This window comes from Meriones unguiculatus, chromosome X (assembly GCF_030254825.1).
Source record: "Meriones unguiculatus strain TT.TT164.6M chromosome X, Bangor_MerUng_6.1, whole genome shotgun sequence".
NCBI classification, from domain to species: domain Eukaryota; kingdom Metazoa; phylum Chordata; class Mammalia; order Rodentia; family Muridae; genus Meriones; species Meriones unguiculatus.
In genome coordinates, this window is record NC_083369.1 from 115,349,948 (window position 1) to 115,374,449 (window position 24,502).

Here is a 24,502-nt window from a genome sequence, read left to right on the forward strand (position 1 = left end):
AGATTCACTTAACCTTACAAAGGGGATAACACTAAAACCAAAAGTTAATAGGATACCAAATTGAAAGCCTGGTGCCAGCTGTGGAAACTATTGAGTTATTGGTCAGGGATACCCCAATCTGCCCGCAAACAATACAGGCTATTGAATTGCTCTCTATTACCTTTCCCCCCAGAACTTAGTGGTAAGTCCCTGTTGCTGAAGATACAACATACTGTTCATTCTAGGACTTTGAAAAAAATTCTGGTGCTGTCCATTTAACTTCCTCCTTACTGGATAGTTTTTGTACTACTAGAATATTCTGTGTAGGCTTCGGTGTGTGTAGGGGAGATGTGAGGATCACCAACAGATTTACCTAAAAATGAAAAGCTGAATTAAAGAAAAATATAACAAGTTATGGCCATGAATGAAATAGTGGCACAATCTTTATGGGAATAATTAGTTACTTAATAATGAATTAAAGGCCTAATCCACAGAAAGCAACACATACCGGCTGCTGTAACTTTAGCTGAGAACACATGGTTATAGAGCTCACAGCTCCCAGAACTGAACCAAATAGTATTATTTTGATAAATGTTTGAGGTATCAAATTATACTCAATATCTATCTCTTTACTTTCTAAAGATTAGCCCACTGCTCACACACCATCGGAGAACTTTATGTAGTAGATTGTGATTAACAAAGATATTCAAAACTGCTAATCCTGGAAAGAATAGGTTTCTGTGGATTTCTCAAGCACAAATGGGACATCCTCTCTTCAAGTCTCAGGGAACACTGAAGAAAGCATTTTAAAAGATTTTAAGAGTCAAAGGCCAATTTTGAAAGTCACTTAAGGTTCTTAAATAATTTTTTTCCCTTTTTTCTTAAATTTTTCATCAATTACACTTTATTCATTCTGCATCCCCCCATAAGCCCCTCCCTCCCCTCCCAATCCCACCCTCCCTCCTCCCTCTGCTTGCATGCCACTCCCCAAGTCCACTAATAGGGGAGGTTCTCCTCTCCTTTCTGATCTTAGTCTGTCAGTTCACATCAAAAGTGGCTGTATTGTCCTCTACTGTGGCCTGGTAAGGCTGCTCCCCCCCCCCCAGAGGGAGGTGATCAAAGAGCAGGCCAATCAGATTATGTCAGAGGCAGTCCCTCTTCACATTACTATGTAACCCAATTGGACTCTGAACTGCCCTGGGCTATATCTGTGCAGGGGTTCTAGGTTATCTCCATGAATAGTCCTTGGTTGGAGTATGAGTCTCTGGGAAGTTCCCTATGTTCAAATTTTCTTGTTCTGTTGCTCTCCTTGTGGAGACCCTGTCCTCTCCAGCTCTTACTATTTCCCAGTTCTTACCTAAAATTCCGTTCACCTGCCCAACAGTTGCCCATCCGGCTCAGCATCTGCTTTGATAGTCTGAAGGGCAGAGGCTTTCAGAGGCCCTCTGTGGTAGGTTCCTAGGTTGTTTCCTGTTTTCTTCTTCTTCTGATGTCCATCCTCTTTGCCTATCTGGATGGGGATTGGACGTTTTAGTTAGGGTCCTGTCTCTTGCTTAGTTTCTTTAGATGCACAGGTTTTAGTGGGTTTGTCCTATGTTGTATGTCTATATGAGTGAGTATATACCATGTGTGTCTTTTTGCTTCTGGGACAACTCACTCAGGATGATCCTTTCCAGATCCCACCATTTACCTGCAAATTTCATGATTTCCTTATTTTTCATTGCTGAGTAATATTCCATTGTGTGGATGTACCACAATTTCTGCATCCATTCTTCAGTTGAGGGGCATCTGGGTTGTTTCCAGCTTCTGGCTATTACAAATAAAGCTGCTGCAAACATGGTTGAGCAAATGTCCTTTTTGTGTACTTGAGCCTCTTTTGGATATATGCCCAGTAGTGGTGTGGCTGGATCTTGAGGAAGCACTATTCCTAGTTGTCTGAGAAAGCGCCAGATTGATTTCCAGAGTGGTTGTACAAGTTTACCTTCCCACCAGCAGTGGAGAAGGGTTCCCCTTTCTCCACAACCTCTCCAGCATGTGTTGTCACTTGAGTTTTTGATCTTGGCCATTCTCATGGGTGTAAGGTGAAATCTCAGGATTGTTTTGATTTGCATTTCCCTAATGGCTAGTGAGGAAAACATGGAGTTAGTCAATTGGCATGGAGCACGTCTCGCCCCTGGGGGCAATGGTCTCCTGAACCTACTCATACCTCGGACACTACCACTGCTAGTTCTAGAACTGACTCAGGATGTTCCAACGAGGGGTTAAGGCTTCTCATAATATTTCCTATAAGCCCACACCTGTTTGTCTATATCCCCCATTTTTATTCATTATTAGCCAGATAGAGCCAAGTAATTGTGGTAATGATACTTGCTTTTTTGCCCAATGCTGGAATGCTAGAAATTTAGGTATGCCCTGGTTACTCGCATGCCTCACTGGGTGCCTGTGCCCATTGATGCCCCTCACGCTATGACTCTCTTCAGACAGAAAAGGGATCTTGGAACTACAGCCACCATTGTTACTACCATCTCATTGACGGCTGTTGGAGCTACCACCAGGGCATTAGCCATGAGTCATACTGGGCAGACTGCTCAGACCCTGAATAATCATTTAGCCAATGTAGCTCATATCTTAGTTGTACATAAAGGAATTAATGCTCAACTAAAAGGAAGCTTGACGGTGTTCAATCAGAGGATTGACCTCGTGCAGGAGCAAATTGATACCCTATGGCAAATCGCTCAACCTGGCTGTCAATGAAAGTATGCTGGACTTTGTGTCACTAGCATACAACATGAGAATTTTTCCTGTGCTGCAAATCTGTCTAAACAATTGTCGAGCTATATTTTAGGTAATTGGACTGGAGAATTCGATACTACGATGGAGCAGCTGAGAGTGGCCATTGTCACAGTAAATTCTACCAGAGTGGACGCAGGAGTAGCCACAGGATTATCAACATGGATTGCTGCAGCCATGAATCATCTGAAGGAATGGGCGGGCATGGGAGTGTTAGCAGGCCTTCTGGTGTTGGTCTCCTTGGTTTGCCTGTGGTATATATGCAAGATTAGAGTCTCACAACAGTGTGATGCAGCCATGATCATTCAGGCCTTTACAGCCATTGAAGCAGGACATTCTCTCCAAGCATGGTTGGATACCATAAAAAGCTAAAATGATACGCTCAGGATGCGAGGCTAAGCACTGCACTCAGGGTCAGCCGCTTTGGACCCAGAGAAGAGCATGTCTGATTGCATGCGGGTTGATGCCCCAGGTCCCGCCTCTGAGAAAAAGGTATCAGACGGGTCTGATGCTCTTTGGGTGGATGACACCTAAATGAACATCTGTACAAAGTCCCAGTTTATTTCTAATATCAGAGATCAGACCTCTACTCTTGCCTGATGCGTCTAAAACAAAAAGGGGGAACTGTAGAGAGCTGCGGAATGCTATGCCTTAAAGATGGAGCTGGTTTCCGCCTTCCACCTTCCCGATGGTGAGTGCTCTCTGTCACGAACAACTCCACATTTGGCTAAGGCCGAGGATCTGGCTTGCTTCCATGTATGTGGACCTATCTGCATTGCCCCCGTGGCACGCCTGGGTTGGCTACCCAGAGGCTATTTAAGCTGTGGGCTGGCTTTCCCCGGGGTCCGAGGATTGTTCAATGTTCCTGAATAAACTGCATTAAAAAAAAAAAAAAAAGAGTCAAAGGCCTGGAAAGACTAGAATGAAATAGAGTCTTCTAGATAATGACAGTGCCATCATGAATTCACAGGAGTTGTGGTTGCATGCACAAGGCTGTCATAAGATTAAGCCAGTTAATATTCCAGCATGCACTGGAGAGAGGCTTAGGAGTCTGCCCCTCTAACTGACAAACTACTGACAGTTGATGGCTTCTAGAGAAGTGTGGTGGTTAGAATGAGAAAAAAAAAACATACTTTCATATATTTTAATGAGTAGTCACCCCTACTTATTGCAACTGTTTCCAAAGATCAATTGGTATGGATTTGTTAGGGTAGGTATGTTCTTATAGGATGAGGTATGTTACTGAGGATGGTTTTTGAGGTTTAAAATACCACACCATGCCCAGTCTCTCTCTGTCTGCTCCATATGTTGTATGCCTGTATGAAATTCTCAAAATTTTAAGAAACACCATACTGAATATATATATATATATATATATATATATATATATATACATCACTAGCAATCAAACATTAAGAAGCAAAAAATGGTAAAGTGAAATGTGGGTGTGTGTGTGCATAATTTTCAGCCCATAATGACTGTGGAAATCATATATAATTTATAGAAACCAGTGAGACAAAGTTTAAAATATGTTGGTGGGGCATATCGGCTGTCCCTTTCATGGATAACCTGGGCCCTTGGTGCATGTTTTCAGATGTGGTATCAGTTCTGGCCAAGGGAAAAATGTCGACTTAATGATCTCCTATTTTGAAATGATAAAAATGGTGTTTAGTGAGATAAAGAGTTTCTACTTATTAGACAAGAGTCCTTTGTCCATAAGTTCAATATTTTTCTTTGAAATTGAACTTCGACGTCCCACACCTGCATTCCTGTTAATATATTTCTACCTTATGAAAAAGAGTCCCTTTGGTATAACTAAAGTGAAGGAGCATAACTGTACCTATTTAGAATATCTTGTTCCTTACCATAGCTTTAGAATAGGAACAAAGTTATACTAATATATATGTTATGCATTTTTCTTTCCTACAATATAGTGATCTGATAATATAGGTATACTATAGTTAATATAAAACCCACTGCTCTTGATTCTTGTTACATCTATTTCTTGTTTTTCAGAAAATCTCTTCTGAAAAAGTAGGTATCTTTGGTTGTATTGTGTGTGCTGGCAAATTTTATGTCAACTTGATAAAAGTCAGAGTCATTTGGGAAAAGGGAACTTTAGCTAAGGAAATGGCCTCACCAAATTAGTCTGTGGGTACACTTGTGTGCTGTTTTCCTGATTGATGATTGATGTGTCAGGGTTCACCTCAATTAGGTGGTAGTACCATTGGCCTAGTTGTCTTGAAAGAGAAAAGAAAACAGGCTGAGCTAGTCATGGGGAGCATTCCTCCATGTCCTCTGTATCAAACTCCTGCTTTCTTTGAGTTTCTACACTGACTTTTCCCCATGATGGCTTGTGATATGGAAGTGTAAGCAAAATAAACCATTTTCCCTTTAAGTTATGTTTGATCCAGGTATTTTATCACAGTAATAGAAACTGCAACAAAGACATTGAATTTTAACAAAGTTTTATGCTTGCTATATAAATGTAGTTACGTTTAGAACAAAGTAATAGGTTATATTTTCAGAGGCTATTGACAATATTTATAGGGTTAATAAATTTTGTTTCATATCTGAGACCCTATTAAGTTGAGTTCAGCAAACTATCGTCTGTAAGGCCATTAAAAGATCCAAGTTAACAGTAAAAAGTAGAAGGAAAGATAGTTATCCTATGTGTCCATATTGGAATGAGGCATAAAGAGACACTCCCTCCCTCTGAAGTCTCTGATGTACATCTTTCGGTCTTGAAGTGAGATTAAAATTTAAATAGAGGACCAGGAATGTTCATATCTAACAATAGTGATCAACATACAGCCCTTACCCACCATCAACTGACCCATTACTGCCTGATCTTTAGTCTTATCTGGCGTGATGGTTTGAGGGTTGTTAAAGTTCTCCCTTTGGAGATATTTATTTTCTTCACTCAACATGAGATTTCTGTGGAAATTCCTATTTGTTTGAGGTCTGTTGTTCCACTAGTCTCATAGCTTGAGGTCTCTTTAGTAAACTCTTCTTTCTGCCAGGCCTATTATAGAAGCAACCCACTGTGAATGTAGTACTCAATACCAAATACCAAATTTCTTATGAAGGATATTCAAGGTTATCATTGCCACTTTCACTACTTTCTCTGAGATGTGACAAGTATATTCTAATATGTTGATGTCTTTGTTGGGCCTGAAGGACTTTCCTTACTTATGGGGTGGAATATAAAAACACAATCAGGAGACATGTGTCTAACAGGTAATGTTTCCTATTTTGGTGGCATAGTACTGGCACTGACAACATTGAGTGTTTTGTGGCCTCAGATAAGTTTTGGCAATCCACACATGTGTTGCCCTTTTCTTAAAAAATACATAGGAAGAGGTACCCAACCTTGTTCATCCTTATCTATGAGATAAGGGGAAAGAAGGAATTCTTCTTCTTCTTTTTCTTCTTTTTCTTTTTCTTCTTCTTCTTCTTCTTCTTCTTCTTCTTCTTCTTCTTCTTCTTCTTCTTCTTCTTCTTCTTCTTCTTCTTCTTCTTCTTCCTACTCCTCTTCCTTGTCTTCCTCCTTTTTCGTCATCTTTTTTTTTTTGGTTTTATTTATTTTTAAATTTTTAACATTTACAATTTAGTTATTTTATATACGAATTGTACCCCCCTCTTTCATCTCCACCTAGACCTATCCTCTCTTCCCATCTCCTTCGCCTAGGCCACTGAAAGGGAAAGTCCTCTTTCCCTGCCACTTGACCCTAATCCTTCAAGTCTCATCTGTATGGCCTGGATTCTTTTACTCTGTTGGCAAGGCTGAGTTGCTCTGTTCATAAGATCAATGTATGTAACACAGAGAGTGATTACAGTTTGGAACTCAAGGATGTGAAATTCAAAGCCCCTTCTTTGTCATATGTATACCCACATTCCCTTCTTTGTCATATACACAACCAAATTCCATATATATCTGTCCTCAATCCCAAGAGAATCCAAAATATCTGCCCTGCCATATCAACACCTAAAGTCCCTGTTGCACCATATACCCACCTAATTCTTTTTTTTTTTCTGGCCCCCAACAATTTGTGATCAAATTCTGTCTATTCTCATATACCCATTGAAATTCCCTCCTTTTTCATGTACACACCCAAGTTACTTGTCTGGCTCTAACCTTTTTGAGACCTAAATCCCTCCCTCATCATAATACCCCCAACAAGCTCCCTCTTTTGTTCTATAACTTCCATTCCTCCCCCCTTTCCAGTTCTACCATTAGTGACTCAAAAGAACACATATCATTTCAATTAAGAGTTGGTTTATTTGTAACAATGTAATTTAAAATTTTATAGTTTGTGGAAGAGAGAATTTCTCCACATCATGACATCATTTATTGGTTATCTGCATCAACCGTGGATGCCTCATCCATGTTTGCCTCAACCGCGGTAGCCTCAACTGTAGTGAAACTTATGGCTGTGGTTGTTATTCGGTTTGCGCTTGCGCATGCAGGGTTTGAGGTTTCACTTATGATGGCAGAAATTTCGCCTGCGATGGTTGAAATTTCTCTTAAAATGGCTGAAATTTCGACTGGGAGAGTGGAATTTTCATCTTTGATGGTTGACATTTCTCTTGAGACAGCTGAAATTTCGCCTTCAGTTTTTGAAATTTTACCTGCCATGGTTGACGTTTTGTTTAGTAAGGTTGAAGTTTTGCTTGCAACGGTTGAAGTCTTGTGAGCAATGCCTACAATTTCACCTGTGGAAGTTGAAGTTTCACTTGTAATAGCACTTGCACTTGATACTCTCGCATGTTGATCACTGAAGATATTTGCAGATAGCTCCTCAAGCCACAAAGATTCTTCATTAGGCTGTGATTCTTTGACTTTCTGCAGCACCAGTTGTTGAATATCATCAATATCATCACACTTCTTGGAAGTCTTCCGTTGGGAGCACCTCCCACACTTTTTGGCTTTGGAGGCCTGTAGTGATAAGAGGGAAGACACAAAGGTGTCATTATTCTTATTTTTTTTTTTTTTAGAAAGAATTCAGGCTAAGAAGTGAAGCAGACTTTGCCAGAAAGGATGAGGTAGATAAGGTGATTTAGGCCAGACTAGAGAAAGCAATTCACTTTAAACAAGAGTAAATCAATTCAGGAAGCTCAGGTAGGGTAGGTCATCTTACCTTTCCATAAAGTATGCATGCTGGGTAAAGCTTGCAGGCTGCCTTTGTCTTTACCAACATGACTGGCTTGGGTTTGGCTTCCCCGAAGTCTATAGAAGATGTTGGATGGTCCATTTCGGACAGTTCCTCCTTTGGCTTATTGGTTTCCTTTGCTGTGTTCAAGTTTAGGTCCTCTTACCTAGAAAGGTCTGAGCAACTGACCAGCAGTGACGGTCACAGCCCTCAGGCCTGATTGGTCACAAAGGCTCCAGCTAATAGGAGGCTAGCATGTGCTCAGACATCACAAAGCATGGGTCTGACCTGCCAGAATGCCTGATGAAGCAGCAAACAACAGAATGTACCACTCCGGCCACTTGTTGTGAGGGACGGACAAATACTGAGAAATCAAAGAGAGTCCAGTTTTAGAAGGAGGCTTCCCTTCAACAACCCCAAGACAACTTTTCCATATCATTCTTCTGCATATATTCACTTTAGTTAATGGTAGAACACGTAGCAAAGAATTTGCTTCTCAAAACACCTCCCCAAGTGCCCTGCTCCTTAATGGTTTATTCCACTATGTCTGCCTTAATCTTTGCCTAGTATCTTGAATGTCTTCCCTAAAATCATTCCCAAGAAACATTGTCGTATTTAAATATTGATATATATGACAATTATAATCCCAAACTGTGTTATATCAAACAGCTAGGCTCCCAGCAGGAACCAGCCTCTTTCTAACATCTATACATAGAACATTTTGCTCTGTCTATGCCACCTTACTTCATACACAGACTTCCCATGTCCTGCTCAAGCTTGGTGATTGTACGCCAGCATCTTATACCTGTTTTTCTATATCCTGCCATATTTATCCTGAGTCCCAAAGACTATTCTTGCTGCCTGTATCTTGTAGTAACTACCTCTAAGCTTCCTTCAGTCTACCTATGTTACCCAACCTTGTCCCAATATGAAGTCCTAGTGCCAAAATCTAGGAAATACACCCAGTACCATCCTAAGCACTATAGGTAACATCTAAAGTCCTTCCAGGATTGGCCCTGTTCACATCCACTCACAGGACCCTTTGAAACATCTACACCATACTCCACTTTCCATACAGAAACTTCCCAGGTCTTTCTATCCCACTCTCGACAGGATGCAGAAATACACACACACACACACACACACACACACTCATCTAAGTATTTATACTTCTACATTTCTATGGAGCTACTGAATGCATATAACCTGAATGTGTAGCCTTGTAGTAGTAACCCTATAGACTTTAACAGTGTCCCAAATCATGACCCTAGCCTAGTCTCATCTTCTTCCTTTCCTCTGGACAGGATATATGAGCCTGTGATGGCCTCCTTCATCCAAAGGGCAATTTTCACTACCTATACAAGCCCAGTCCATAAACAATAATTTTACTTTTTCTTACAGTTTTCTAGTGTATTGAGTATGCTACACACTACTACACACTTGTTGTCCACAACTTGCCAAATCTAAAGTGGGTACCACAAAGAATGGCCAGTCTTAACCTGGACTTCTTTCATGGCAGGACTGACACCTAGACTTTAACAAAATTCTCAATAAACTACCAACCTAGACCAAAGACCACACCTTGTTCTATAACCAACATCTAGGCTCCCACCATGGAGAACCCTGTATACATCTGGTTACAGGAGACTTTGAGCTGCCCTTACATCTTTACCTTATACTCAATTTTCCCATTTCCCTTCCAAGTCACTTTCCATGGTCTCATCAGGTGAGTACCCCCACATTCAGAACTTGTTTTTTCTTTTTGTTTGTTTGTTTGTTTCATATTCAGTGGGATCTACTATGGGGAGAACAGCCTCTGTTCCATTATAGAACAGCAACATGCACCTTGCAGTAGTGATGTCTCACCTTCTTTAAGAACCCTAGTTTTAAACCGCAGGATCATCTCACCACCCCTTCCTGTGATGTAGCCAGTACATAGGATCCTCTCAGAAACTACTGCAGCTGTACCTACTCGTGGAAAATTTGCTGTGCATACATAACCCCACTGTTTGTCTAGACTTCCCATGTCCTCCCCCAGGCTAACCAGGTAACTATTTGTCCCACTATATCCTAGCCTTTCCACATTCCACCTAATTTATCTTATTTCTCACTGCCATTGTCCCAGCCTAGTTTTACACTTACATTCTTGCATGTTATTAGTGACCATAGGCTTCAACAGTGCCCCAAATATAGAAGTCTAATTCTGCCATCTATTACTATTTTGTATCCAAAGAAAGGCACTCACCAGGAAGCACCCTACTGACATACCCAGAAGTACACACATTTTGCCACCCACAATATCCCACTCCATACCGGGATTTCCTATGCCTCCTCCATGGGATAGAATGTCGTTTGCTCCCTCACTAGATATTGGATTTTCTAGATTCTTCTATATTTAGCTTGATTCCCACAGACAATATACTATTCTGCTCAACTGTGCCTTGTAGTAGCAAAATCTAGGTTTCCACAGAGCCCCGAATACCATGCTGTGGCCTAGATCTATTTCTTCCACTGTATATGAAGCCAAGACTTATGATGTCCAGAGGATGCTACAGGCAAACTCCCCTGGGACCCTTTCAGCTACCTACATCACCTTATTCCATACGCAAACTTCTATTGTCCTCCCCCAGGCATTAGCATCAAATGTAAACCCTCAGTTGATGCTTGTTCACTACATCTAGTTGAACTAGCCTTTGTTACAAGTCAGTGCCCTGACTAGTATATCTATCTGACCATTGCAATAGCAACTTGTTGATAGTAGGGTCCCAAGTCCCTCAGCACAGACTCCTCTTACAAAACTTCCTGTATTTTAGCTAACATCTAATCTCTTCCTAAGACCTGCCATACAAGTATCCCCCAACAAACACTTTGTATAGCATACATTCTATCGCTTCTTATTCAGATATAGTGTGTCCTCCCCAAGGGTCCAAATTTTTATTATATCCCTCACAATATTGTTCTTTTTGCATAAACTGCTGCATCTTCTCTAGGTTCTATAGCACGTATGCACCTCTCTACTCTACTAACAACCTCAAGGATTAGTAGTCCTATCAGCATCTCCTGGGCGCTGGACACTTTCTAGACTTCCACCAGGACCATCCTTCCCTCAGCAAACCACTTTTGATAGATTTGGTTCCATAGCATGTTGAACCCACTTCTCCATGATGTAGAATCTCATGTATTTCTTTACACAAGGTAATTGTTTCTGAAAATAGTAGGGTTCAGACTGGTTAGAACCAAAAGTGGCAGTTCTAGCAGTTGTTTACTCTTAGCAGTAATGACTTCTAGCTTTTGTTAAGGTCCCAAATCCTGAGTTTCAGCCTATTTCCACCATGCTGTCTTGTGCTATATCCAACATCTAGTTTCCTGTAAGACCGAATCTAACCACAAGCACCCATATCACCATTTCTACTGTCTCTACAAAGCCACTTTCTACTCAGTTTTCCATGTCACTTCTGGATCAAGCCTGTTGAATACCCACTAACTCATTCTTGATCCATGTCTCACAACAACATGCTGAATCTAATCCAGTACCTTGCATAGTGCTACAACCTTTAACATGCAGTCAGGTTCTAAGGCTTCAGCAAATCCATAATCCAGCCCAAGCATAGTTCAAACATCTCTCTCTGTTCTGTAGCCAACCTTATCTATTTTTCCAACAGGTAGTCATCCATGTACATCTACATGCAGGAGACTTTGAGCTGTGCTCACCTCTCTTCTTCATACTAAGATTCCTATATCCCAGTTTTGTCACTATCCAGGGTGTATCCAGTTGAGTACTCCCACCTGACTTGTCATTCCATAAGAGAAAGATCCATGAGATCTAACCTAGGTAAAACAGGCCTTGTTTCATCTTAGAATGGCTGTCCATACCTTGTAGTAGTCACGTCTAATCTATTTCAGGACTCCAAATCTCTAACAACAGTGACATCTCACCACCCTTTCCTGTCCTATATCAAACACCTAAATTCCTTTAGCACCTATCTTACCTGCACCTACACATGGGAAGTTGGTTGTGCATACATAACCCTACTCCTTATTCAGACTTCTCACATCATCCCCCAATGTCTAGCCAGGTGACTATCCTCCATATTACATAGGTGTTTTTTCTACATCCATCCATATAAAATTTGTATTTCACTGCCAGTGGCACAGACTAGTTTTGACACTTGGATTTTTCTATGTTTCAAAAGTGAAACCTAAGCTTCAACAGGGTCCTAAACACAGAAGCATAATCCCAACATCTAAACATGTTTTGTATCCAGCATAAAAGTTCCCACCAAAACCTGCCCTACCTAATATCCACATGCACATACATTGTGTTCCTTTAAATAGCAACTCCATACCCAGACTTCCTATGGCCTCTTCCATGGGATAGCATGTTATTTTTTATTGTCAATGTTTTAAATGGACAATTCTCCTTCCCATGCCCCTTTCCCAGTCCACTGATAAGGAAGGACCTCCTCAACATTAATCTGAAACTAGCCTATCAGGTCTCATCAAGTCTGTCTTTCATAGTCTTCCTCTGTGGCCTGGTAAGGCTGCACAGCCTCAGGGGTAAGTGATCAAAGAACCAGAGACTGAGTTCATATCAGAGACCACCCCAGTTCCCCTTACTAGGGACCCTATTTGGAGACTGAGCTGCCATTCTCTACATCTATGCAGTGGTTCTAGGTTATCTCCATGAATGGTCCTTGGTTGGAGTAGCAATCTCAGAAAAGACCCCTGGACCCAGATTTTTGTTTCTGTTGTTTGCCTTGTGGAGCTCCAGAACCTTCCAGGTCTTTTCATCTTCCACTTCTTGGATAGCATGTTTTAAACTCATAACCAGATAGATATCTGATTTTCTAGATCCTTCTGGATCTAACCCGCATCCCACTAGCCTATTCCTATCAATTGTACCTTAGAGTAACAACATCTACTCATTCCTTTATTGATATTTATAAATACTGCAAATCAGATTCCTCTCAGTTTCTTTGTGGTATGTGTCTTCCTTTCTCTTCCTTCTTCCCAAATGCTCCCTTCCTCCTCTCCCCTTCACTTCCCTACAGAGCCACAAACCCCATATTCTGGACTAGATCCGTGGCTTCTACTAGAGTTGAAGCCAAGAATTAGGATGTAGATATGATGTTACCTGCACATACCCACTACTCCCTACATCACGGTATTCCGTACCCACACTTCTAATGCCCTCTTCCAGGCTTTAGTATAGTATGCAAACCCTCACTTTAGGTTTATTTTCCACAACCATTTATAACTTGGTTGTGTTTAGACAGTGAGTTTCTTGGCTAGTCTGTCTATCTGACCAATGAAGCAGCAACCTCTAGGTAGTAGGATAATGACTCCCTAAGCTCAGTCTCATCTCACAAACCCCCTGCACTAAGGACTTGCCCTACAATGATCCATCTACAGGTACTTTGTGTAGCCTACCTTCTATTACTTCTCAGTTAGATTTTTTTGTTCTCCCGCAGGGTGCTACTTTTTGAGTGAAACCCACACTAAATTGTTGTTTCTGCACAAGCTACGGTATGTGATCTAGATCCCATAGCCAGTATGCACCCCTCTACTACACTAACAGCCTGTAAGATTGCTGGTCCCATCTGGTTCTCCTGTGTACTGGACAGTATCTAGACTTTCATCCAGACCACCCTTTTCTGAGCAAATCACTTTTGATGGTTTCTGGTGCTGCTTTCATCCTCCCATGCCATACCATGATTAACCACTCCATGGTCAAGACTTTCAATTCTTTGTACAAGATAATTGTTTCCTAAAACTAGTAGGATCTAGACTGGTTAGAACATTTAGTGTCAGCCCTAGCCTATCTGATTGTTCCTAACAGTACTGACTTTGAGCTTTTGGTAGGGTCCCAAATCCTGTGTTCCAACCTATTTTCACCATGCCCTCTTGTGCATGAGCTAATATCTAGGTTTCTACAAGGACTGAATCTAATCACAAGCACCCATAGCACCCTTTCTGCTTTTTATACAATACCACTCTCTACTCAGTTTTTCATGTCATTTTCAGAATCAAGCCTGTTGAGTGCCCACTAACATATTCTTGACACATGCCCCACGACAACATGCTGAATCTTATCTAGTACCTTGCATCATCCTACTACTTATAATATGCAAGTAGGCTCTTCTAGGTTTCAACAAATTCCAAATCCATACCCTGCCTAGTTTAAAAACTCCTCCTTGTGTTATAGGTAACATTTTTCGAGGCTTCCAACAGACACTACTCTATTTACATCTACACATGACACTTTGACATGTCCTCATCTCTCTACTTTCTACCTCCAAGTCTCCATTTCCCTCCTATGTCACTGTTCAGTGTCTAGCCATATGAGTAACCCTACACTCAACATGTTTTTTTTTCCATGTTCAATGGACTCCACCTTAGATTGAAATGTCCCTCTTCCACTTCAGTATGTCAGCTTCCACCTTGCAGTAATCATTTTTGTTCTTCAGGAAATCATATCTCAAACCTGAATATCATCCCACACCCTCTTCCTGTCCTCTGTCCAACATCTAATATTCCTTAACACCAACATACCTACAGCTACTCAAGAAACATTTCCTGTGCGTACATAACCCCACTCCTTTTCCAGACTACCCATGACCTCCTCCAATGTCTAAACAGGTGACAATTCTTCCTAGTACGTAGTTGTTTTTCCACATGACACCTTATATAACTTAAATCTTACTGACAGTGTCAAAGCCTATTTGACACAATTTGGATGTCGCAATAGTGAACCTTATGAGTCAATAAAGTCGTAACACAGAAGCATATTTGCAACATCTGCCCTTGTTTTATATACAACATACAGACTCCTACCTCTACCCAAAGGTTTGACAGTGTGACAAGTGTCTCTTTTGGAAATGTGTAAACTCCTGGTGTAATACCAAGGCTGTAGTAGACCCTGCATACCCATATCTGCCTGTGGTGGGCACTGTTCTTATATCAGATACTAGACCACTGACTTCTCCTGCCTACTATTTTAATTCATAATATCTTAGAAAGTTAGGCAATTAAGGCAACTACTTGATGACATGGATTAAGTCATCAACATACTTGATGACTTGCCCTTCCCTAAGTCTGGTAGCATCCAATCTCATCTGTAACATAGCTCTCTCATTCATGTTCCTCCATACTGTTACCTTTCTTCTCCTCTCTCTCTCTCTCTCTCTCTCTCTCTCTCTCTCTCTCTCTTTCTGTGTGTGTGTGTGTGTGTGTGTGTGTGTGTGTGTGTGTGTATTTAGGATGGTGGCTATTCCTTTCCTGACTGTTCCTGCCTTGAGCAAGCCAGGTTCCTATCAACAATTCCCAAGGGAAATAGTGGCCTGCTGAGCTTCCTGAGACGGACTACAACAAAGAGAAAGAAGCACAAAGGCCTCACAAGCCACCCCTGCTCACTGTTCATGCCAGGGGGCAATTTTGATTCCTGATATTATTCAGGCATCATGAGACACAGTGAGGCAGATATCTGTACACTCAGGGTTCTTCTGACACAGCCCTTATTGGGAATTCCCATTACCCCATGTCCCCTCTGTAAGTGTGGGCTTACCAAGTATAGGGCCCCAGACTTTATCGTAGGAATTCTTAACCTTATAGAAGTACGGGGGCAAATGATATTCTCCTCAATCCTTCAGTCATTCCATTATCATCCTCTATAACCATAAGCAACGGGCGGTAATTCACTATGCATATGTGCAGTGTCTCCTTTTGAATTTCCACCCAAGCCTTACTGACTTCAAATCTGATCTCACAAAGCATAAAGTGGCTATCTACATAAAGGAGGCTGGGTGTGTCTCAGGCCACACCTGCTGGATGATGCAATACTAAATGTGTATGGTGAAGGTATGGAGCTCCATTTAAGGTTCACCAGCAGGAACCCTTCCTCTGATGAGGCTGTGTCATCTATCAGGGTTGGCTGGCTTCCTTTGATGCGACCTCCTTGGAGTCCTGCGCCTAGTGACACAGGTGTCTCCTGAGGACACAGAGGAAAACATAAGCCCTTCAGTTACATTAGGCTGCCTTCTTCTGGACCTTCCCTTAAACATGGCCTCTAGCAAGGCTGAATGAGCACTATCAGGCTTAATCACGGCGCCACCATCCAGGCACCATGCCTCACAGCACACACTTAGAAACCACAGATATGAGAATTACACTCATAGAATGCACCCTTTCTACTCCCCTCAGGCCTGCACATGCTTCAGCTTCACCCAGGCAGGACATTCTCAGACCTATATACTTCATTTAGAAAACGTACCTGGCAATACCAAGTGGGTGTTCAAGCCCACTAGTAAGGGTATCCATGCAGCATCTATAACCCAATCATAAAGAGATGTGTGTGCACTCCTATCAGGCCACACTCCACCCCCCAAACTCCAGTTTGTATTCTGTCTTTGTATGCCTGTTGCTTAAGGGCATATAAAAGTCCTTGATCTTCTCTATAGCCTTCATAAATGTTATCGGTATTGTAACCTGCCTGCTTTCTTGTCCTTATTGGATGCATTCTTCTCTTCTATCCCCACACCAAAGATAGTCATGGACTCCTTATATGAGAAGAAAACTATCTCCTTTGAAGGATGCATGATGTAGCTCTTTGCTGAACACTTCATTGTAGCAGTAGAAGTGATTGTTTTGACACTATATATATATGACTGCTATATAACAATTTGTAAGCCCTTGCACTACCCTTCCACCATGAACTGGAAGGTTTGTGGCACACTGATGGGGGTAGCATGGATTCTATCATACAAATTATTTTCACTTTACAGTTACCCTTCTGTGGACACAGTGTCATTGATCATTTCATGTGTGATTTGTTTCCATTTCTGGAATTTGTCTGCACTAATACACATACCTTTGGCCTTTTGGTGGTTGCCAACAGTGGGGTTATATGCATAATAATCTTCTCTATTTTGTTTGTATCCTATGGTGTCATCCTGTGCTCTCTGAAATCCCACAATTCTGAAGGGCAATGGAAAGCTCTCTTTACCTGTGAGCCCACGTTGGTGTTGTGATTTTGTTCTTTGTCCCATGCATATTTAGATCTGCTTTCTCCTTTGATAAAATGGTGGTAATACTTTACACCATTCTTACTCCCTTGCTCAATCGTATTATTTTTATTTTTAGGAATAAGGATATGAAAAATGCCATGAAGAAAGTGTGAAAAAGATTCATTCTGATGGAAAGTGAGAGATAGAAAGATATCAATAAAGAGGCCAAAATAATTTTGATCAAAAACATTCTATGATTTCCTTTGTATTGAATAAGTCATCTCTGTCACTATCAAAACATCTTAAAATGGTTAGAAATGATGTGTTCATATTATTTTGAGTATCAATTCTTAGGTGACAACCCATTATTTTCAAATGTTTACTAAAGCAGTTTGAAGTATGTGCTTGCTCATACCATAGTAATTTAAGAAAAAAATGGAAAGAGAATTTATGTATCTAGTTATTTACCATTTAATCCACTCTGTGCATGAGGTCAAAACATTTTACAAATTTAAGTGACTTCTAGAAATTACCAGGGTTCAGGACACACAGTCAGCAGAACAGTCACAGAACCTCTGTGTCATATGAAGCTAGCATGCAGTGTGAGCCTATCACCAGCAGGTATACAAAGTAAGTATCATATTGAATTTATTGAGAGATATAATTTCATTAGCTCAATTGTGTATGTTCCTTGAGTGACATTTGATATGCTTTTTCATTCTGATTTGGTATGGGAATGGACTGGGGAAAATTCCATAAGGAAGTCAGTGTTGATTACTTCTTATTCTAGTATCAAGAAAGAGAACACTTGAGCAATCTTACACTGATTCTCCAAATTACTACAATAACAAGGTAGTCTGTCCTTCAAAATACAAAAAAGAAAGAAAGAAAGAAAGAAAAATGGTTTCTCTCTCTCTTTCATTATTATCTTGTATTATAATTTATTCAATTTTATGGCGGTCATGGCTCCTCCCTGGTCTGCTTCCAATGCCACACTGTCTCCCTCTTCTCTCCCTATGCCTCTCCCTAAGTCCACTGATAGGGGAGATCCTCCTTCCCTTCTGTTTGACCATAGCCTATCAGTTCTCATCCTGACTGGTTTCATTGTCTTCCTCTGGTCTTCCTTCTACAGGTCTAGAAGAGCTGTACCCCCAAAGGTGGAGGTGATCAATGACCCTGCCAGGGAAAGCTGCTAATCCCATTTGTAGGGACCCCACTTGGAGATTGAGTCTATGAGAAACATCTGAGCCAGGGTTTTAGGTCCTTGCCATGCATGGCCCTTGGTTGGGCTATCAGTCTCAGCAGGGCCCTAAGGGATCAGTTTTTTTTTTTTGGGGGGGGGGCTCTGGTGGTCTCTTTTTGGAGCTCCTGTCCCCTCCAGGTAATTCTGTCTCCCTCTTATTTCATAAAATTCCCTGCACAAGGCCCAAAGTTTGGCTATGTGTCTCAGCATCTGCTTGGATACTTTGCTGGGTTCAGTCTTTCAGAAGCCTTCTGTGGTAAACTCCTGTCATGGTCCATGTCTTCTCCTGCTTCAGATGTCTATCATTTTAGCCTTTCTGAATGAGGATTGAGCATCTTCACTAGGGTCTTCCTTGTTGTTTAGCTTCTTTACGAGTATAGATTTTAGGTAGCATAGCCAAGCTCTAAGATTAACAATCAATAAATGGGGCCTCATTGAAATGAAAAGCTTCTGTAAAGCAAAGGGCACTTTCATAAGAACAAAATGAGAGCCTACAGATTGGGAAAGGATCTTCACCATCCCTATATCTGACAGAGGACTAATATCCAGAATACATAAAGCACTTAAGAAGTTAAACACCAACAGACCAAATAATCCAATTAAAAAATGAGGTACAGAGCTAAACAGAGAATTCTCAATAGAGGAATATGAAATGGCAGAGAAACATTTAAAGAAATGCTGAACATCCTTAGCCATCAGGGAAATGCAAATCAAAACAACCTTGAGATTTCACCTTACACTCATCACAATGGCTAAGAACAAAACTCAAATGACATGCTGGAGAGGATATGGAGAAAGGGGAACCCTTTTCTATTGCTGGTGGGAATGTAAACTTGTACAACTACTTTGGAAATCAATCTGGCACTGTCTCAGATAATTAGGAAGAGTGCTACCTCAAGATCCAGATATACCACTCCCAGGTATATCCAAAATATGCAAACAAGGACATTTGTTCAAACATGTTTGTTGCAGCTCTATTCATAATAATCAAAAGCTAGAACCAAACTAGATATCACTTAACAGAGGAATGGACATAGAAATTGTGGTCCATTTACAAAATGGGATACTACTCAGCTATTAAAAACAAGGAAATTATGAAATTTAAAGGCAAATGGTGGGAAATAGAAAAGAAGCTGAAAACAACCCAGATGCCCCTCAACTGAAGAATGGATGCAGAAATTGTGGTACATCTACACAATGGAATATTACTGAGCAATGAAAAATAAGGAAATCATGAAATTTGCAGGTAAATGGTGGGATCTGGAAAGGATCATCCTGAGTGAGTTGTCCCAGAAGCAAAAAGACACACATGGTATATACTCACTCATATAGACATACAACGTAGTACAAACCCACTAAAATCTGTGCATCTAAAGAAACTAAGCAAGAGAGAGGAACCCTAACTAAAATGTCCAATCCCCATCCGGAAAGGCAAAGAGGATGGACATCAGAAGAAGAAAACAGGAAACAACCTAGGAACCTACCACAGAGGGCCTCTGAAAGCCTCTGCCCTACAGACTATCAAAGCAGATGCTGATCCTGATGGGCAACTGTTGGGCAGAGTGAATGGAATTTTATGTAAGAACTGGGAAATAGTAAGAGCTGGAGAGGACAGGGTCTCCACAAGGAGAGCAACAGAACAAGAAAATTTGAACACAGGGAACCTCCCAGAGACTCATACTCCAACCAAGGTCTATTCTTGGAGATAACCCAGAATCCCTGCACAGATGTAGCCCAGGGCAGTTCAGAGTCCAATTGGGTTACATAGTAATGTGAAGAGGGACTGCCTCTGACATAATCTATGACTCTCTTCAGACAGAAAAGGGATCTTGGAACTACAGCCGCCACTGTTACTACCATCTCACTGGCGGCTGTTGGAGCTACCACCGTGGCATTAGCCATGAGTCATACTGTGCAGACTGCTCAGACCCTGAATAATCTTTTAGCCAATGTAGCTCATGCCTTAGATGTACAAAAAGGAATTAATGCTCAACTAAAAGGAGGCTTGATGGTGTTCAATCAGAGGATTGACCTCGTGCAGGAGCAAATTGATACCCTATGGCAAATCGCTCAACTTGGCTGTCAATGAAAGTATGCTGGACTTTGTGTCACTAGCATACAACATGAGAATTTTTCCTGTGCTGCAAATCTGTCTAAACAATTGTCTAGCTATATTTTAGGTAATTGGACTGGAGAATTCGATACTACGATGGAGCAGCTGATAGTGGCCATTATCACAGTAAATTCTACCAGAGTGGATGCAGGACTAGCCACAGGATTATCACCATGGATCGCTGCAGCCATGAATCATCTGAAGAAATGGGCGGGCATGGGAGCGTTAGCAGGCCTTCTGGTGTTGGTCTCCTTGGTTTGCCTGTGGTGTATATGCAAGATTAGAGTCTCACAACAGTGTAATGCAGCCATGATCATTCAGGCCTTTACAGCCATTGAAGCCAGGACAGTCTCCGCAAGCATGGTTGGCTACCATAAAAAGCTAAAATGTTATGCTCAGGATGTGAGGCTAAGCACTGCACTTGGGGTCAGCCGCTTTGGACCCAGAGAAGAGCATGTCTGATTGCATGCGGGTTGATGCCCCAGGTCCTGCCTCTGAGAAAAAGGTATCGGACGGGTCTCATGCTCTTTGGGTGGATGACACCTAAGTGAACATCGGTACAACGCCTTAATTTATTTCTAATATCAGAGACCAGACCTCTATCTACTTTTGCCTGATGCGTCTAAAACAAAAAGGGGGAACTGTAGAGAGCTGCATAAGGCCGTGTCTTAAAGATGGAGGTGGTTTCCGGCCTTCCACCTTCCCGATGGTGTGTGCTCTCTATCACAAACAACTCCACATTTGGCTAAGGCTGAGGATCTGGCTTGCTTCCATGTATGTGGACCTATCTGCATTGCCCACATGGCACGCTGGGGTTGGCTACCCAGAGTCTATATAAGCTGTGGGCTGGCTTTCCCCAGGGTTCGATGATTGTTCAAGGTTCCTGAATAAACTGCATTGAGAAAAAAAAAAAAAAAAAAAAGTAGGGGTCATTTCAGTTTTCTTGGTGAATGTTGTTTACTTTGATAATGGAGATGAAAACAATTATAATGGAATAATCATCAGTAAAATGAGTTTTCAATTCAGCCACATATTACAAATCAACCCTTTAGTTTAGTTTCATTAGTATCAGCAAGTCATATGGTTTCTGAAGAAATGTATTTTCTGGAAAAAAGCCTGAATTTCTCTTGTTATATCAACAGCAATAAAATGTTAATCATGTAATATAAGAACAATATTGAAAAATTCATTCCATTCTTTCCTTATTCTTTCATGCCAGTTCAAATTAACAGAGTACATTTTGTGGCATAAGATTTCCCCAATATTTGAAAAGAAGAATTCATGAGGTGTTGTGATTGGGTTCCAGACAATCACCTGAAGCATGCTTGTGCATGACATATGCTTATGTGTCTAACAAAAGGACAGGGACCCTAATATAGCTCACCTCTCCATTTATATGCTTTATCATCATTCTTCCTCATAACAGGGCTGGATTACTGATGTCTTTTCCCTGTACACAGTGATTTTTTATCTTGATACATTCATTTATTTATGAGTACTAATAAAAAATGAATATGAGTACAATATTTTTATGATTCTTTAGACTCTCATCTTGAAATACAAAGTGGAACATAACAAAATAACAAAACCTCATTCAGGCCAGACTATAGTGATAGATAAAGATTTATATCTAAATGTACATGTATTTAAAATCGATCACTGGCTTTTATAAATTTATCCTTTTACCCCTCAGTATATACTGTGCTGATGATCAATGTTTTTGATCTTAGACATTCTGGTGGGTGTTAGATGGGATCTCAGAGACCACCTTTATTATATTTAGTTATGCCCCTTAGATACCTGATTGCTCTAAGACTTTTATTATGAAGTGGTTTGGATTTTGTCAGAGGCCCTTGTTGAATCTGATGAGATGATCATGTGGTGAACTTCTTTTGTTTATTTAGTAGAAGCAGAAAATGAACCAAGACTTATCTCTGCTCTTTTTCTTTTCTTTGGCCTATGCGGAAAGCATTTTCATATAATATTATTTGAGAAATAATAGTCCCCTTTTAATGTCTCTCATTCTTTAACAAAACTAAAGCAAAGTATTATTGAAATAAAAAAGTTTATATCTCTGAAAGAATTTTATAAATGTGTACATGTATATATATATATATATATATATATATATATATATATAGCTAATTACATATGTTAGTAAACTTTGTATTACATTGGCAAACTGCCCAAGATAAACAACAATGTAAGACAAGCTTACATTGCTTAATAGTTGTGTAGGTTTCACTTAATGTTTCCTTGGCTATGTTGCTTTGGGCATGTAGCAGAACACTAAAGTAGATTGAAGACATTAATAGAAAGAGTAGGGGGTTTATTTAATTCTTGAAACCTGGAGAGAGAGAGATTGTGCTCAACATTTCCTTCAAGAGTATAAATATATGAAACAGCCACTTCCCTCTACAATATAAGACTATTCAAACTGCAGTGAAAATGTTGTTAGGTATGAAAATTTTTGACTCATTGAGACAGTTCTTATCACCATCCTAAACAGTGTGGACATAAGTAAAAGAATGTTAAAACACTATATAGAAAAATATACTCAAGTACAAAACAAGCCATGTCCATTGCAACTTTATTCATAATAGCCAGACCTGGAAACAACCCAGATGTCACTCAACTGAAGAATGGATACAGAAATTGTGGTACATTTACACAATGGAATACTACTTAGCAATTAAAAATAAGGAAATCATGAAATGTGCCAGTAAATGGTGGGATCTAGAAAAGATCATCCTGAGTGAAGCATCCCAGAAGCAGAAAGACACACACAGTATATACTCACTTATAAGTGGATATTAGACAGATTATAAGATAAACACACTAAAATCTGTACACCTAAATAAGTTAATCATGAAGGAGGACTCTGGGTAAGATGATCAATCCTCCATCAGAAAGACAAATGGGATGGACATTGGAAGAAGGAGAAACAGGAAATAGGACAGGAGTCTAACACAGAGGGCCTCTGAAGGACTGTACCCAGCAAGGTATCAAAGCAAATGCTGAGACTCATAACTAAACTTTGGACAGAGTGCAGGGAATCTCATGAAAGAAAGGGGAGATAGTAAGACCTAGAGGGGACAGGAGCTCTACAAGGAGAGAAACAGAACCAAAAAAATCTGGGCACAGGGGTCTTTTCTGAAACTGATACTCCAACCAAGGATAGTTCATGAATATAACGTAGAACCTCTGCACAGGTGTAGCCCATGGCAGTTCAGTATCCAAGTGGGTTCCCTAGTAAGAGGAATAGGGACTGTCTCTGACATGAACTCAGTGGCTGGCTCTTTGATAACCTCCCTCCTGAAGGGTGCAGCCTTGCCAGACCACAATGGAAGACAGTGCAGCCAGTCCTAATGAGATCTGATAAGATAGGGTCAGATGGAAAGAGAGGAAGAACTCCCTTATCAGTGGACTTGAATAGGTGCATGGGAAGGGATGAGGGAATGAGGGTGGGATTGGGACAGAATGAAGGAGGGGGTTATAGTTGGGATACAAAGGGAATAAACTGTAATTTACATAAAATAAAAATTAGCTAATGAAAGACAGAAATAAAAATAAAAAAATACTCTACAAATATCATCTAAATTCTAAATGAGTATATTTCATTTGTGGATGTTGTACCACAGTACAACATGAGGAAGATTACACTCTATCATGAGGGCATTCAACATTGACACTAGCCCAACATGGTTTTAACTATGATTTTTCACATATAAATGATTATTATTTTACATTCATTTGTGTTTGCCTGCATATATATGTGTGTGAGGTCGTCAGAAGCCCTGGAAATGGAGTTACACACAGGTGTGAGCTGCCATGTTAGTGGTAGGAATTGAAGCCAGACCCTCTGCTCTTAACTACAGACCAATCTTTCCAGCCACTTGTGATTATGATTTTTTTAAAGAACTCTTGTGCTCCTTTAGGAATTCCTTTATATGTTGGTAAAAGCTGAGAGATTGCTGTTAGTTCCCTCCTTCTGTAACCATTTTCTTTGAGAGATTTCACCAAGTCTCATGATTTAAAATATTCTTTTTAAATAGCAAATGTTGGTATAATCTTCTTGTGGAATGTATACAATCTACCCTTGTTGATTCAAATGCTGATTTCTCTACCCTGCTATCTGGATTCAATCCACACAATGTATTGTGTATTGCTTATTTTAAACATTTTCTCTCTCTCAATTTTGTGTAAACATGCCATTATTTGT

The 24,502-nt window shown here is 40.5% G+C and overlaps 1 pseudogene; it reads right to left on the reverse strand.

The window, feature by feature from the left end:
* Window positions 1–7,120: 7,120 nt before the first annotated feature.
* LOC132649906 (COP9 signalosome complex subunit 5-like) overlaps window positions 7,121–24,502 on the reverse strand; it is a 68,835-nt pseudogene continuing 51,453 nt past the window's right edge.